Source organism: Lactuca sativa, chromosome 6, assembly GCF_002870075.4.
Source record: "Lactuca sativa cultivar Salinas chromosome 6, Lsat_Salinas_v11, whole genome shotgun sequence".
Lineage (NCBI taxonomy): Eukaryota > Viridiplantae > Streptophyta > Magnoliopsida > Asterales > Asteraceae > Lactuca > Lactuca sativa.
This window is the reverse complement of record NC_056628.2, coordinates 16,231,751-16,245,522: the sequence shown is the minus strand read 5'-3', so window position 1 is coordinate 16,245,522 and position 13,772 is coordinate 16,231,751. Positions and strand designations below refer to the sequence as shown.

General features: G+C 37.6%; 1 non-coding gene across 1 annotated transcript; it reads left to right on the top strand.

The window, feature by feature from the left end:
- Positions 1-11,133: 11,133 nt before the first annotated feature.
- On the top strand, positions 11,134-11,240 carry LOC111913079 (small nucleolar RNA R71). The gene has a single exon (XR_002857416.1). It is a non-coding gene; the product is annotated as a small nucleolar RNA R71 (small nucleolar RNA).
- The last annotated feature ends 2,532 nt before the right edge of the window (positions 11,241-13,772 follow it).

Genomic DNA, 13,772 nt, shown 5'->3' with positions numbered 1-13,772 from the left:
ACTCCAAACATGTAATCTCAGAAGTTCTTGTGCAGCAAATGATCTATCAACAATAAAGTTGGGTTGCTCCCCTTGACTAGTTTGAATTTGTGGATGATGCTCCCCCTGTACATCTGAACCGGATAGGTTGACATCATCATAAGGTGGGAATTCGAAGAAATTTGCATCATCATAGATGTTGATAGGATTAGAGTCGAATTTAGCAGCTACATCTTGGAATCCACCCACATTTGATTTAAGGGAAGGTTGATAATTCTCCCCCTCAACCTGAAAAGGTTGAAATGGTTTAGAATAAAATGGAGGAAAAGAGGGTGTCGGACCGGAAACATGTTGGGAGATCGGAGCTTCGAATATGGTTTGTCTTGTTCGAGATTCCGAATCAAGAGCCATTTTTGATGGTCCGAACAGGGTCTCAAAGCCAACTTCGTAGATTGTTTACTGGTTCGGACATCCTGGTGTCAGAGCATCAGACTTCATGATGCGAGTTATAGCATGGGATGGAAAATAATTCCGAATGAATTTGTCATGAAAGGTAACGTCAAAATGTTCTTCCAGAACGCAAGTTTACCGATTGAGAAATCGATAAGCCTTTTATTTAGCAAAGTATTAACGGAAGATGGCTTCATCAACTTTGGGTTAGAACTTGGTAAGCTGATCACTATTATTCTTGATGAAGCCTCTACATCCGAAGACAGGAAGAAATGAGATACTTGGCTTCCGAATGTTCATGGCTTCATACAGTGTTTGGTTGAGGCACTGATTGATGATACATCTATTATGAGTAAAGCATGCGGTAGAAATAGCTTCAGCCCAAAGATAGAGTGGAAGATTTGCAAAGTTCAGCACGGATCGAGCATCTTCAACAAGTGTTCTATTAGATCGTTCGACTACAACGCTTTGTTGATGAGTATATGGAGCAGAGAAATTGTGGTCGATACCCTTCTCGGTGAGGAAGTTTTCAATGGTGGAATTTGTGAATTCCGAACCGTTGTCACTTTGGATTCTCCTTACTGGGAGTTTGATGAGAACTTCAATTCCTTTGATAAAGTTGATGAGTTCGAAGGCTATTTCTGATTTGAGCCTTAGGAATACGACCCAGGTGAACCTAGTAAATTCATCCACAATCACAAGAATGCTTTTTTTGTGATGCAGACTCTCTACTTTGATGGTCCACACAAATCAATGTGTAGAAGTTCCAGTGGCTCCGAGATTGATTTTTCAATGATGATGGGATGAACCTTCTTTGACTGCTTTCCACACTCACATGCAGCACAAAAATAATCATTTTCGAAATTGAGGTGTAACATCCCAATTTTCAAGACCAAAAATTTCATTTTTTAGCATAAAAATTTATAACAACAATTTATAAGAAAACATCATTGAGTTACTTATGTTCATAAAAACATAGTCACATGTCTCAAACCATATCATCAAAATAGTATGTAGCACCTGGTTCCTGGTATGTAAAATTTATCAAAGTGTTTTGCATTTTTAGCCTTGGACTCCGCGAGTTGTAGGCCCGACTCGCCGAGTAGAGACGGGATATGGAACATGTTTAAGTTGGAGACTCGGCGAGTCCATATTCTGGACTCAGCGAGTCCCCGCTGTCTGATGAAGCCTTAAATTTCAAAGGTTTGCACCCTATTTAAGTCATCTTATGCGCCCCCAAGCTCGCCCCCTTCACCCTCAGAGCTCCCTATATCGTCCAACCCTTGTTCCTTGTGAGATTGAAGTGCTTTGGTGTGTTTTCTCAAAGATTTTGAGAGAAAATGAGAGTAGATCAAGAAGAGAAGAAGGAGGCCAGATATCTTGGTGTTATTACAGTGATTTCCTTGAGGTATGACTCAGTTTCCCTCTGTTTTCATGCTTATAGTCCCTTATAGCTCAGTTAAAGTCCTTCTTGAGCCATTTCCAAGCTTAATTATGAATTAGGGCTTGTAATAAGTTGATTAACCTTTAGATCTAGGCATGATTGAGCTCCAGGAGCTCGGATCTACTGCCTTTATGGAGCCATATTGCATGAAATCCCTAGATCTACTCTTTTAGTGCATTTTGAGCCATAAAACCTTCATTGGTGTTTATTTACACGTAAAGTTGGAAACTTTACATGTTAATCAAGCCCTAGAAACCCAGATCTATGAATGACATGAGCTGGATTCAAGCAAAATCGAGTATATAGTATTTGCATGTGAAAGACTCGGTGAGTCATTCATCGGACTCGGCAAGTCGAGTCGCGAGTCCCCGAGTTTTCCCCCTTTTCGTGTTTGCTAGGTGGAGTAGTGAGTCATGGGGTGTGACTCAGTGGGTCGGAAGCCAGACTCACTCATGAACGAACTCGGCGAGTCAATGCCCTGACTCGGCGAGTTCAAGGCAATCTTCTTGCCTCAAGAACAGACTCGGCGAGTTGTTCATACAACTCGGCGAGTCTCAACATAGAATGTTCTTCGGATGAAGATGAACTCGACGAGTTGTTCATACAACTCGGCGAGTAGGATGAAGAACTATTGGAATTTGGTTTAGAAGGAAAACTCATCGAGTCGATGCCTAACTTGACGAGTAGAGACAGGATTATGGTCAATCGAATGGATAGGGACTCGGCGAGTTGGCAAGCCAACTCGGCGAGTCGGGTCAACTAGAAGTTGACTTTGACTTTGACTCTTGGTTTGTTTAACGGTAAATGGTCATTTTACCCTGAGGTCGGTTAGCAGTATTTGACTGAGTGTTTTCTGGGGATTATAGCCAAAGGATTTCTGGGGCAGCAGCAGCAGAAGGTAGTCAGTTCCCACGCAGATCAGAAACTACTTTAAGGTGAGTTACCTTCCAGTAGCGGTGGGTCTACGGCCACAATGCCAGCCCACCAGTAGGAGTTGTATGATAGATGATTGTCTCTGTGATATTCATCTAGGGTTGCTACTACTTGTGATATGTTATTGTGCTACTATGATATGATGCTATGTGCTAGTAACAGTAGAGGGAGAAAGTCCCCCAAATTACCAGTCGATAGGCTCGAAGGGGCGGTCATGCCTAGCCATGCTACATAGATTATGTAATATATATGTTATGTGGTAGTAGTAGGGGGTGAAATAGTCCCCAGTATCCGGTCGAGAGGCCGAAGGGGAGACCAGCACCCAAATATGCTAATTAGTATCTGGTCGAGAGGACCGAAGGGGAGGCAAGCTTCCAGATATACTGGTTAGTATCCGGTCGAGAGGACCAAAGGGGAGGCCAACTCCCAGATAAACTAGACAGTATCCGGTCGAGATGACCGAAGGGGTAGGTCGGGCACCTAGATATGCCTGACAATATATGTATGTTATGTGATTGTATGGTATGTGGTATGTTGGGGGAACTCACTATGCTTCGTGCTTACAGTTTTCAGTTTTGGTTTCAGGTACCTCTTCTTTGAAGGGGAAGGAGCTGGCGCGGTAGCGGCACATCACACACATGCTTTGTATTCCGCACTATGAGATCTTCCTGGGGATTTTGTACTCTGACATTATTATGTTTTATAAAAATGTTTTCCAGACATGCGATATCTTTTATGAAATGATATGATTGGTGAACGTTTTATTACTAATGTTTTGTTAAGTATATGTTTTAAAAATGAAATTTTTGGCTCGTATTTTTGGGACGTTACATAGTAATAATACCAGAGTACAATCCCATGGATCTCAAAATGCAGAAATCATATGTGTGCGATTCGCTGCTACCGTGCTGGCTCCTTCCCCTTCGATGAAGAGGTAACTAAAACAAAACTGAAAACAGTAAGCACGAAGCTTAGCGAGTTCCCCCATCATAACACATACCATGCAACAAACATACTATTGGGCATATTGGGGTTCTCGACCTACCCCTACTGAGCATATCGGGGTGCGCAACCTACCCCTTGTTAGACATACTAGGGTGTCTGACCTACCCCTTCCGGTTTATATCAACCGGTTCCAAGGACTATTTCACCCCTACTACTACATGATAACATAACATAGCATAACATAATCGTACTGTTAGGTATACCAAGGTGTCCGACCTACCCCTTTGGTCCTTTAACCGTATATGAGGACTATTCCCCTTACTACCACTATCACATAATATACTACCATAATAGCACATAAAACATAACAGATAGTGGCAAACCTAGATAACTATCTGTCACACCCCCAAACCAGAACGGCGGAATCGTTCGAGGGCGGATGACTTCATGTAGTATTATAACAGTTGAGTAAATCGTAAAGAAAGCAAACACAACCATCATAAATATAATTTAAAAAGTTACATTGTTGATTGTATTACATGCTTCAAAAGAAATTACAATATGATGATAAAATAAGTTTGAAATTGACGCCTTAGCGTCCCTTCCCCAAAAGTTGTTGTTTACCTGTATTACTGAATCCCTAAGAAATACAAGTAGTTTTGAAAAAGTGTGAACAATTAAGTCGGTGAGTTCATAAGTCTTTTTGTATAAGAATTGTATGACTTTTTGTATAATGTAACGGAGTTTGTTTCTAGAAAATCCAATATCTTCCATAAATAAATAGTAGTTTTTAAAAATTTCAAAAACCGGAATGCATAAGTATTTTCCATACCGAAAATAGTGTAAGTAGATTTATATATGTATATATAATCACTAAGGCCTTTGATAGCCTCGTAAATCAAATGTTTTGATACTTCATGTGAGTTTTATAACCGTACTATTGACCCAGACTGCTTGTCACAACGTTCTTCAGGCGTTGGAATGGTATGACGTTTGTCACCCCAGATCTGTCGATCCAACTGTAGCTAACAGTTTAGGTGCGGGATTGTCAATTCCGTATCGATCTATACACAAGTATCACGCTCTCCCTATAGGTTATTATGGTTTACAACACAAGACTTGAAATGCGTACTTGAAAGTACGTGAAGTTAAATGTCTCACAAAAGTTTGTATCAAATAGATATACGTATGAAAAGTCCATTTTTCTTGTAAATGTAAGTGTTTCCTTTCTATAGTGTTCATAGAGTGTAAAATATCATGAATATCTCGTAAACTATACCTATTATAGTTTTTCAAAAGTGTGCTTCATTTGAATGATAAACCTTAATGTCTTACCAACTTTGCATGTAAAGTATAACATTTGTAATAACATTATTTTAATTATTTAACATTTACACACAAAGTGTGATAAAGCATTAGAAACTGTATGTAACGATTTGCATTTTAACATAAGTTTTTCTTGCGTTTCACTTGTATTTTTCCCCTAAAATAGTAAAAACGTGAAAATATAGGGGTATGAACGCACTTGGTAGAAGTAGAGGTTTGATGAAAACGAGACTAAACTCGGGCAGTACTTCGACTAGAGAAAGTCGATTTCTCGGAAATCACAAAGCTTCGGACCTTCGTTGGAGTTTGGATATGGAACTGGGGCGTCGGGTATCTTTGAAAGGCTCGAAAGTGAGAAAATAGGAGAGAAATGGCGTAAATTAGCAAAAGAAGCCGGAACCCTCGCATCTTATTTATAGGGCTGGGATGAACCTCGAATGCGGGGCATTCCTGCGAAGAACGCGAAGCATTCCCAAAACGCAGGGCGCTCCCTCGGACGCAACGCGTTCGGAGCCTTCGTGCGTCATTGCATACGAACTTCGGACTCAATGGGTGATGGGACTGGCTCTGGTCGAAAAATGCAGGGCGTTCCCTCTTAGACCAGCCTCAGATTTTGTGCCCCAATCTTTGAAATTCTGTAACTTTCGCGTACGAGCTCCGTTTTTGACGTTCTTTATATCCACACGTAGGTGAGAATATAATCTACAACTTTAGTTTAGACATCGTTGGAAAATTTTGAATTTATTTTTATGATATATTTTAAATAGGCCAGGACAGGAAAAGCCGTTAAAAATTCATAACTTTTTCATCCGATGTCCGTTTTCGTCTGTATTTTTACCGTTGTACTACTAACGATGAGATCTTCGATTCTCATTTAGATTGTTTCAGGTAGAAACTACTCGATCTCATATTCGAACTTTGGGCTGCATACCTTCTTTGTTATAACTCGAATTTGAGCGTTCTTTATATTTTTGAAAACCTTGACACGATAACTATCATTTTATGTATCTCAACTAAGAATTTTGAAAATTTCATTTCTGACGCTATTTTTATTTATTTATCAATTCAAAATAGATTACAATACTTGACTTAGGTCATTACATTGACTTGAAATATCGGGTTGTCATATCATCCCCCCATTAGAGAGAATTTCGTCCTGAAATTTATGCTCAGATAATTATTTATGGACTAGGGAAAAGATGCGGTTATTTTTGTTTCATTTGATCTTCGCGCTCTGATGTGCACAAAAGTACCTACTAGTTTTAAGTTTATATCCTAACTAACTTAACTAACTAATATGCACCTAGGCAGTGTACCTAGTCGGATTGTAGTGTAGTTTAAGTAAGTTGGGGTTGAACACAGGGAACAGATTTAATTAGCTAAAATAATTACTCTAAACTAATCTAAAATCAAACAATAATTAAAAAGGTTTTCATCTAATTTTTCAAGTCTAGATAAACTTAATTACTAAATAAAGGTTCAATCAATTACTAAAACCAATCCCGTTTAGTTCGAATCCACTTCTTCTTTATGGTTAACGAACAATTATGGATTATCAAAGTTGGTTACTTAATATTATATTATTAGTAATTTAAGTCCAAATTTACTAATATTTAACTAATTCATGTAAAACTATGCATGGTCACACACAATCAAACACAAAATCAGTTATGAATTATGAATAGGCTATGCAAGATTTATTATGCAAACATAATTATGATCATAATTTATGTTCTTCAGCACAACTAAATTTGTTACTTTTATTACTTATCTAAGATTTAGTCGATCCTAGCTCTAGCAATTTAACGGTCACTAAATCACTAGGTAATCAAGTTCATGTAATTTAATGGCCACTAAGCTACACTACATTGAAATTAAGCAACAAAGTTACAAACTTTAACATGCTAGATAATAATAATCAAACGCATGCATAAACCAAATTCATATAATCCATAAAGTAAGAAACTAACTTAGAGTTTTACGTTTCATCTAACTAAACGAAAGCAAGGGTTTTTAACCCATAATCATAGATGGAAAACACATAAACATAAGGGAAACTAGAATAATCATGATTAAACTAAGTAAACCGAATGTGTAGATGCGAATCCTTGCTCCAATCTCTTTTATCCTTTAATGTCTAGTTGAATTCTACCCTCAATGGGGTCTTGGAAGGGTATTTTTCGTTAATAGTCGCAGCCTTCAACCCTCTCTCCCCTCGATTCGACCTAATTTCCGAGATATATATAGTTACCAAAAATCTCGACACCATGACGTGGTAAAGGCACCACGTCGTGGTCCTCAAGTTTATCTCGTATTCTTCAAGCCAGCGGTAAGAATCGCGAAGATTCGATTCACCACGTCATGGTGGAATCACCACGTTGTGGTGATTAGAAATTTGACTTTTCTCAAAACACGGTAGTCGTCCGAAATGGTGTCTAGTCTTCAGATCATTTTGAATCGCCTTAATCAGAGTTACGAGTCATGAGATATGGTCAAAATACTGACGAGGGGTCAAGCTTTCCAACAACATCTTTCTTGTGTCTTCTTCTTGCCTAAGCTTGCATTTTCCTGCTTCCAGCTTCCATGTTGCTTCCGAGCATGTCTTTTATGCTACATAACAAATATTAAACATAATAAGTGCTTTTTGTTCTATATTAAGCATAATTATAGCTAAAAGTATTAAGAAATGATGTAAAATATATGTGTAGATATGCACATATCAAAATACCCCATACTTATCTTTTGCTTGCCCTCAAGTAAAACTAATTAATTTTAATTCAAACCTTCATCACCACCATCATACAGAACAATCCATTTTGAACTCAACCACTATACCAAGACCTCAATGCGCATATTTGTGTCTAAAATCCTAACAACTTCCTCAATCCTAAATATTCACAATCCTTATGAACCTTCACCCCTTAGTTTATATGACCCTCATTTCTGCAACCCTCCGAATCAATCCCCAGAACTCTTTCTTAACCTCAAGGTATTTTTGGTTAATCAACCCAATCATACATAAACTAGAAATTACAGCTTTAGATACCAAATTTGAGCTCTTGGAATTCTTCACTTCTCTGATATTTGATCTTTTATTTCTTTGAATTCACCACCTTTTTGTTTGATTTTTTTTGGTATCTTCAACTTTTCTAATTTCTTCATAATTTTTTTATCTGTTGATCTTCGTACTTTGATAGCTCCAAAATTCTTACAACTTTTTGGTAATTTTTCTCATTTTTTTAATATATATCTCATTGTTTTCTTTTTCACTCAAATACTACATGCTTCAGCAAGGGTGCTTAACTTCAACCTTTATTGGCTAAAGGTATTAGTCTATGTGCAATGACTACATAAGCTTTCCTGGATAGATTTCAGGTTTAGGCTGCAAAACATATTATTCTATATAAACTACCAGATTACCTTTCATAACTCATGGCTTTTCTCTAAGACTTGGGAAGCCACAAATATACTATAACATGTATTGGCTCGGTTAAACATTTGAGCTCTCATCGGATCATCCCATATAACACTAGCAACTTAAGTTCAAACTATTGCTAGATTAAATTTTTAGATTATTATTTCAAACCTATTAAAAAATTTTAAATTTACTTTTTTGACCCCTACCCCTCACTTATTACATACAATACCCTCATTGTATGTTATTCAAAACATATAATAAAAAAGAGGGAGAATAATGAACAAACTCCCGTGGGATAGAAGATGCATCTCCAATCGTGTGTAGGATCTCTAGCTTGCTCTAAAGTGTGGAAACAGAATTGGAAAGTAGAATGGCAGCCTCCTGATGTGATGAAAAACTCCCCCACGACATAGGAAAGTGTCAACTATGTCGTGGTAGCCAGGACATTACTTCAGCATGGCGTAAAAATAAAATTTGATGGTGTGGGAACAACTCATCCATACCATGCAATTCAATATAGAATTGGAAACGCCACTCCAGAACACTTAGACTGCTGAAAGTACGGTATTAGACTCAAAAAACGGACTCAAAAGGCACCACCTCATGGTGGCTCAAACAAATTATTTTTCGAGTATTCTGACTGCGACAAAACGACGTGGCGGGGATTACCATGACGTGTTGGTCTTGAAATTGCAATAATCGGTGCCACAATAAGCTGATTTCTGGAGTATATGTGGCACCAACGAATGTCCGAAGCTGTTAGGCATGACTCCTCACTTATTGACGCAAACAAACACCCGAAAAATTGCTCAAATCTCGCTTCTCTCGTCGTTTTCTAATCATTCTCTATAGAGAGCCTTGTTTTGTCAATAATACACTCACTCGGATCTAAATATAATACTTGGAAGGCTTCTTCTTGAGAATGCAAATGTATCGGATCAAATGAAATCAAATAACCATTCTTGAAAAATGTGTTGAACCACTGCCACGACATGTTGATGATGTCCACGTCGTCTTGTCTTCTTTTCTGTAAATATACTTCAAAATGCTTTTCTCTTCATTATGTAGGAACCCCACACTTATTCAAAAGCTTGTTCTTCAATTATGATCTTCAAAACTCGCACAACTTCTTCAAATTAAGCTTCTTCACTACTTCACTTTCTTTCATCACTACAAAATAAGATCAAGAACTAGAGACACACATCATCATTCGCTTAAACAAACAAAAAAAACTAAAAATTAAAATTTTTAAACTAAAACAAATCAAAAGGAAACGAAAATGCAAACTCATAAAAATCAGGTTGCCTCCCGACAAGCGCTTCTTTTTTAGGAGTCGTGAGCCAGACTCCTTACCACTCTACGTTGCATCAGGTGGAAGTGTAACCTCCGCGTTCTCCATCATCTTGAACCTTAATCATTTGTAAGGAAACCTTCTATTGAATGCCTTTCTTGACCTTTCTTGCATTGTTGGGTTGACATCTTCTTTATGTTTCCGCTTGGGTTCTGTCCTCATTCTTATGTCTTTAGCTTTTGTCTTATCTCTTTCCGGGTTTTTCTTGTCAAAATGAGACTTATCACTCTCTACTTCTTTTTCTTCAATCGCCTCTGTTACTGGATTTTATGGCCTTGGAAAAGCGAACACCTCCAAAATCATTGGCGTTGACACTAGGGGTTTTAAATAATTCACTTCTTTTTCCAATTGTGCTTCGAGTAAAGGCTCCTCCCATTCCTCCCACTCTTCTTCCTTCACCCGTTCAAATTCATCATGCTTAAGGAATTTTGTATTTTCTTGTTTCACCAAATTTGCATTGGCACAGGATGGGAAAGGAAGAGGTCAACAACAGAAAATTCATAATCTTCTTTTATTGCCCACGACGTGGCACTATTGTCCCCACATCGTGGTGACTGGGCAGCTTCACGATACTCTTCTTCTTCTTTCTTTTTTACTTTGAGTGATTGATTTGACTCCTCTTCAAGTTCCTTCATATGCACCAATTCATGTTCTTCTTCTCTATCAATAGCCATGACTTGATCCATACGGATTGACTCAACTTTTCTTGAAAATAAATCTGATAGCTTTTCTTGTAAAAGTTTTGTTAATTGCCCAACTTGTGTTTGGATGCTCAAAATAGATTCTTTTTGAACTCTATGAGTTGCATCAGTTGCATCATGTCTTTTTTTCGCTAGCTTCCATGAATCTGAATAACATCGACTCGAGAGCAAATATTTTCTCTAAATGGACTTGCTCAATTTGGTAGAGATCTTGCTTAATTTCTTGAGTTTCTTTCACATCTCATTCTCTCTTGTACTCCACCTCATAATCCTTAGTAGAATGGGGTCCCCCACAAGCTCTGCATCTATCATGAATTGATCCACAACTTTTGTGATCCTTTCTTCCATTGCGTCGAGCTTTGCAATTACTGCGTTGATAGTATCTTGACCTACATATTTACTTGAATTCCCTCTAGTGAAATCGTCCTTTTAGTTATAATACTCTCTTGAATGCTTAGCGAATTCTTCAATCAAAGCTTTATTTGTTGTCGGATTCTTCTTTGTCATGGGCCCTTGCGAGTCTAAAAGTTGACGAGTGCCCACATTTACTCCATCATAAAATATCGAGATTTATTGTTGCACATTGAAGTCATGTTGAGGGCAATGTCATAACAATCTCTTTTAATGTTCCCAAGCTTCGTATAATGACTCCCTCTCTAATTGTTGAAAATTCTGGATGTTTCTTTTAAGCTTTGCCGCTTTTGAAGGAAAGGTAAACTGGTTGATGAACTCGGTCTGAAAATCAGTCCATGTCGTGATTTCTCCAAAGGGAAATGATTTTAACCATTCTTTTGCTTCACCCTTCAACGTGACCGGTAAAAGTTGAAGCATCACCGCATTTTCACTCACATTTGGTGTATTAAAATAATGTGAAATCTCCTCCACCTCTTCTATGTGCTTATAAGTGTCCTCATGCTCCTTCCCATAAAAAGGTAGTTCCCTTAACAAACTAATAATGTGCCCCGGAAGTTCAAACTTTTCCGTGGTTGGGATTTTTGGTGGTTCAAGACCCCATCTTTTTTTCGTTCCTCATATATCTTTTGTACTCTTCCATTGACATGGTCATGATGTCCCCCATATTTCCTGCTAAAAAAAACTAAAAAAAACGCGTAAAAGGAACACAAACTAAAATAAACAAAAACTAAAACTAAAAACTGCCTGGAACGTGACCACGACGTGGTCATGGTTCCAACAACTTAGTTGATGTTCAGACGAAAAATAAAATAAAATAAATGCTGAAAAATAACTTTTTGCGGTTTTGAACCCACAAAAAGGATCGTAATTAAATTAGAAATGAAATAAGTTGTTCCCCGGCAATGGTGCCCAAAAACTTGATGTGTACAAAAGTACCTACTAGTTTTAAATTTATATCCTAACTAACTTAACTAACTAATATTCACCTAGGCAGTGTAGCTAGTCAGATTGTAGTGTAGTTTAAGTAAGTTGGGGTCGAACACAGGGAACGAATTTAATTATCTAAAATAATTACTCTAAACTAATCTAAAATCAAACAATAATTAAAAAGGTTTTTATCTAATTTTGCAAGTCTAGATAAACTTAATTACTAAACAAAGGTTCAGTCAATTACTAAAACCACTCCCGTTTAGTTCGAATCCACTTCTTCTTTATGGTTAACTAACAACTATGCCTGGTCACACACAATCTAACACATAATCAATTATGAATTATCAATAGGCTATGTAAGATTTATTATGGAAACATAATTATGATCATAATTTATGTTCTTCAGGACAGCTAAATTTGTTACTTTTATTACTTATCTAAGATTTAGTCGATCCTAGCTCTAGCAATTTAACGGTCACTAAATCACTAGGTAATCAAGTTCATGTAATTTAATGGCCACTAAGCTACACTACATTTGAAATTAAGAAACAAAGTTACAAACTTTAAGATGCTAGGTAATCATAATCAAACGCATGCATAAACCAAATTCATATAATCCATAAAGTAGGAAATTAACTCATAGTTTTAGGTTTCATCTAACTAAATGAAAGCAAGGGTTTTTAACCCATAATCATGGATGGAAAACACATAAACATAATGGGAAACTAGAATAATCATGATTAAACTAAGCAAACCGAATGTGTAGATGTGAATCCTTGCTCCAATCTCTTTATCCTTTGATGTCTAGTTGAATTCTGCCCTTAAAGGGGTCTTGGAATGGTACTTTTCGTTAATTGTCGCAGCCTTCAACCCTCTCTCTCCTCGATTCGACCTAATGTCCGAGATATATATAGTTACCAAAAATCTAGACACCACGATGTGGTAAAGGCACCACGTCGTGGTCCTCAAATTTATCTCGTATTCTCCAAGCTAGCGGTAAGAATCGCAAAGATTCCATTCACCACGTCGTGGTGATTGGAAATCCGACTTTTCTCAAAACACGGTAGGTGTCTGAAATCGTGTATAGTTTTCAGATCATTTTAATTCACCTTAATCGGAGTTCCGAGTCATGAGATATGGTCAAAATACTGACAAGGGGTCAAGCTGTCCAACAACATCTTTCTTGTGTCTTCTTCTTGCCTAAGCTTGCATTTTCCTGTTTCAGCTTCCATGTTGCTTATGAGCATGTGTTTTATGCTACATAACAAATATTAAACATAATAAGTACCTTTTATTCTATAATAAGGATAATTATAGCTAAAAGTATTAAGATATGATGTCAAATATATGTGTAAATATGCACATATCACGCTCCCAGGTGTATTCAGGTCCTCGGTTTGCATTCCAGCGGACCTTTACAACGAGTATGCAAGTTTGTTTTGTTCTTTTAATTTCCCAATCCATGATTTCTACTGGTTCTTCAACAAAGTGAAGAATCTCGTTGATTTTGATTTCGTCCAGAGGCACAACGAGGGTCTAATCGGACAAGCAATTATTTAAGTTTGACACATGAAAGGTAGGATGTGCGTAATCGAGTTCTTGCGGTTATCGAAGCTTGTATGCTACCGGGCCGATCCTGGCAAGGATCTCGAATGGTCCGATATACCTTAGATTTAGCTTCCGTCTTTTATCTGCATAACTCTTTTTTCTGTCTCTTGAAGCTTTTATTACTTCCCGAATTTGGATAATCCTTTCGGTCGTTTCTCTTATGACTTTGGGCCTGTGAGAGTGTTGTCGGGTATTTGTCCTCTAGCTAGTTGTGTGTCCCACTTCAGCCCATCATATAGGTGATCTGCACTTACGACCGTAGAAGGCTTTGAA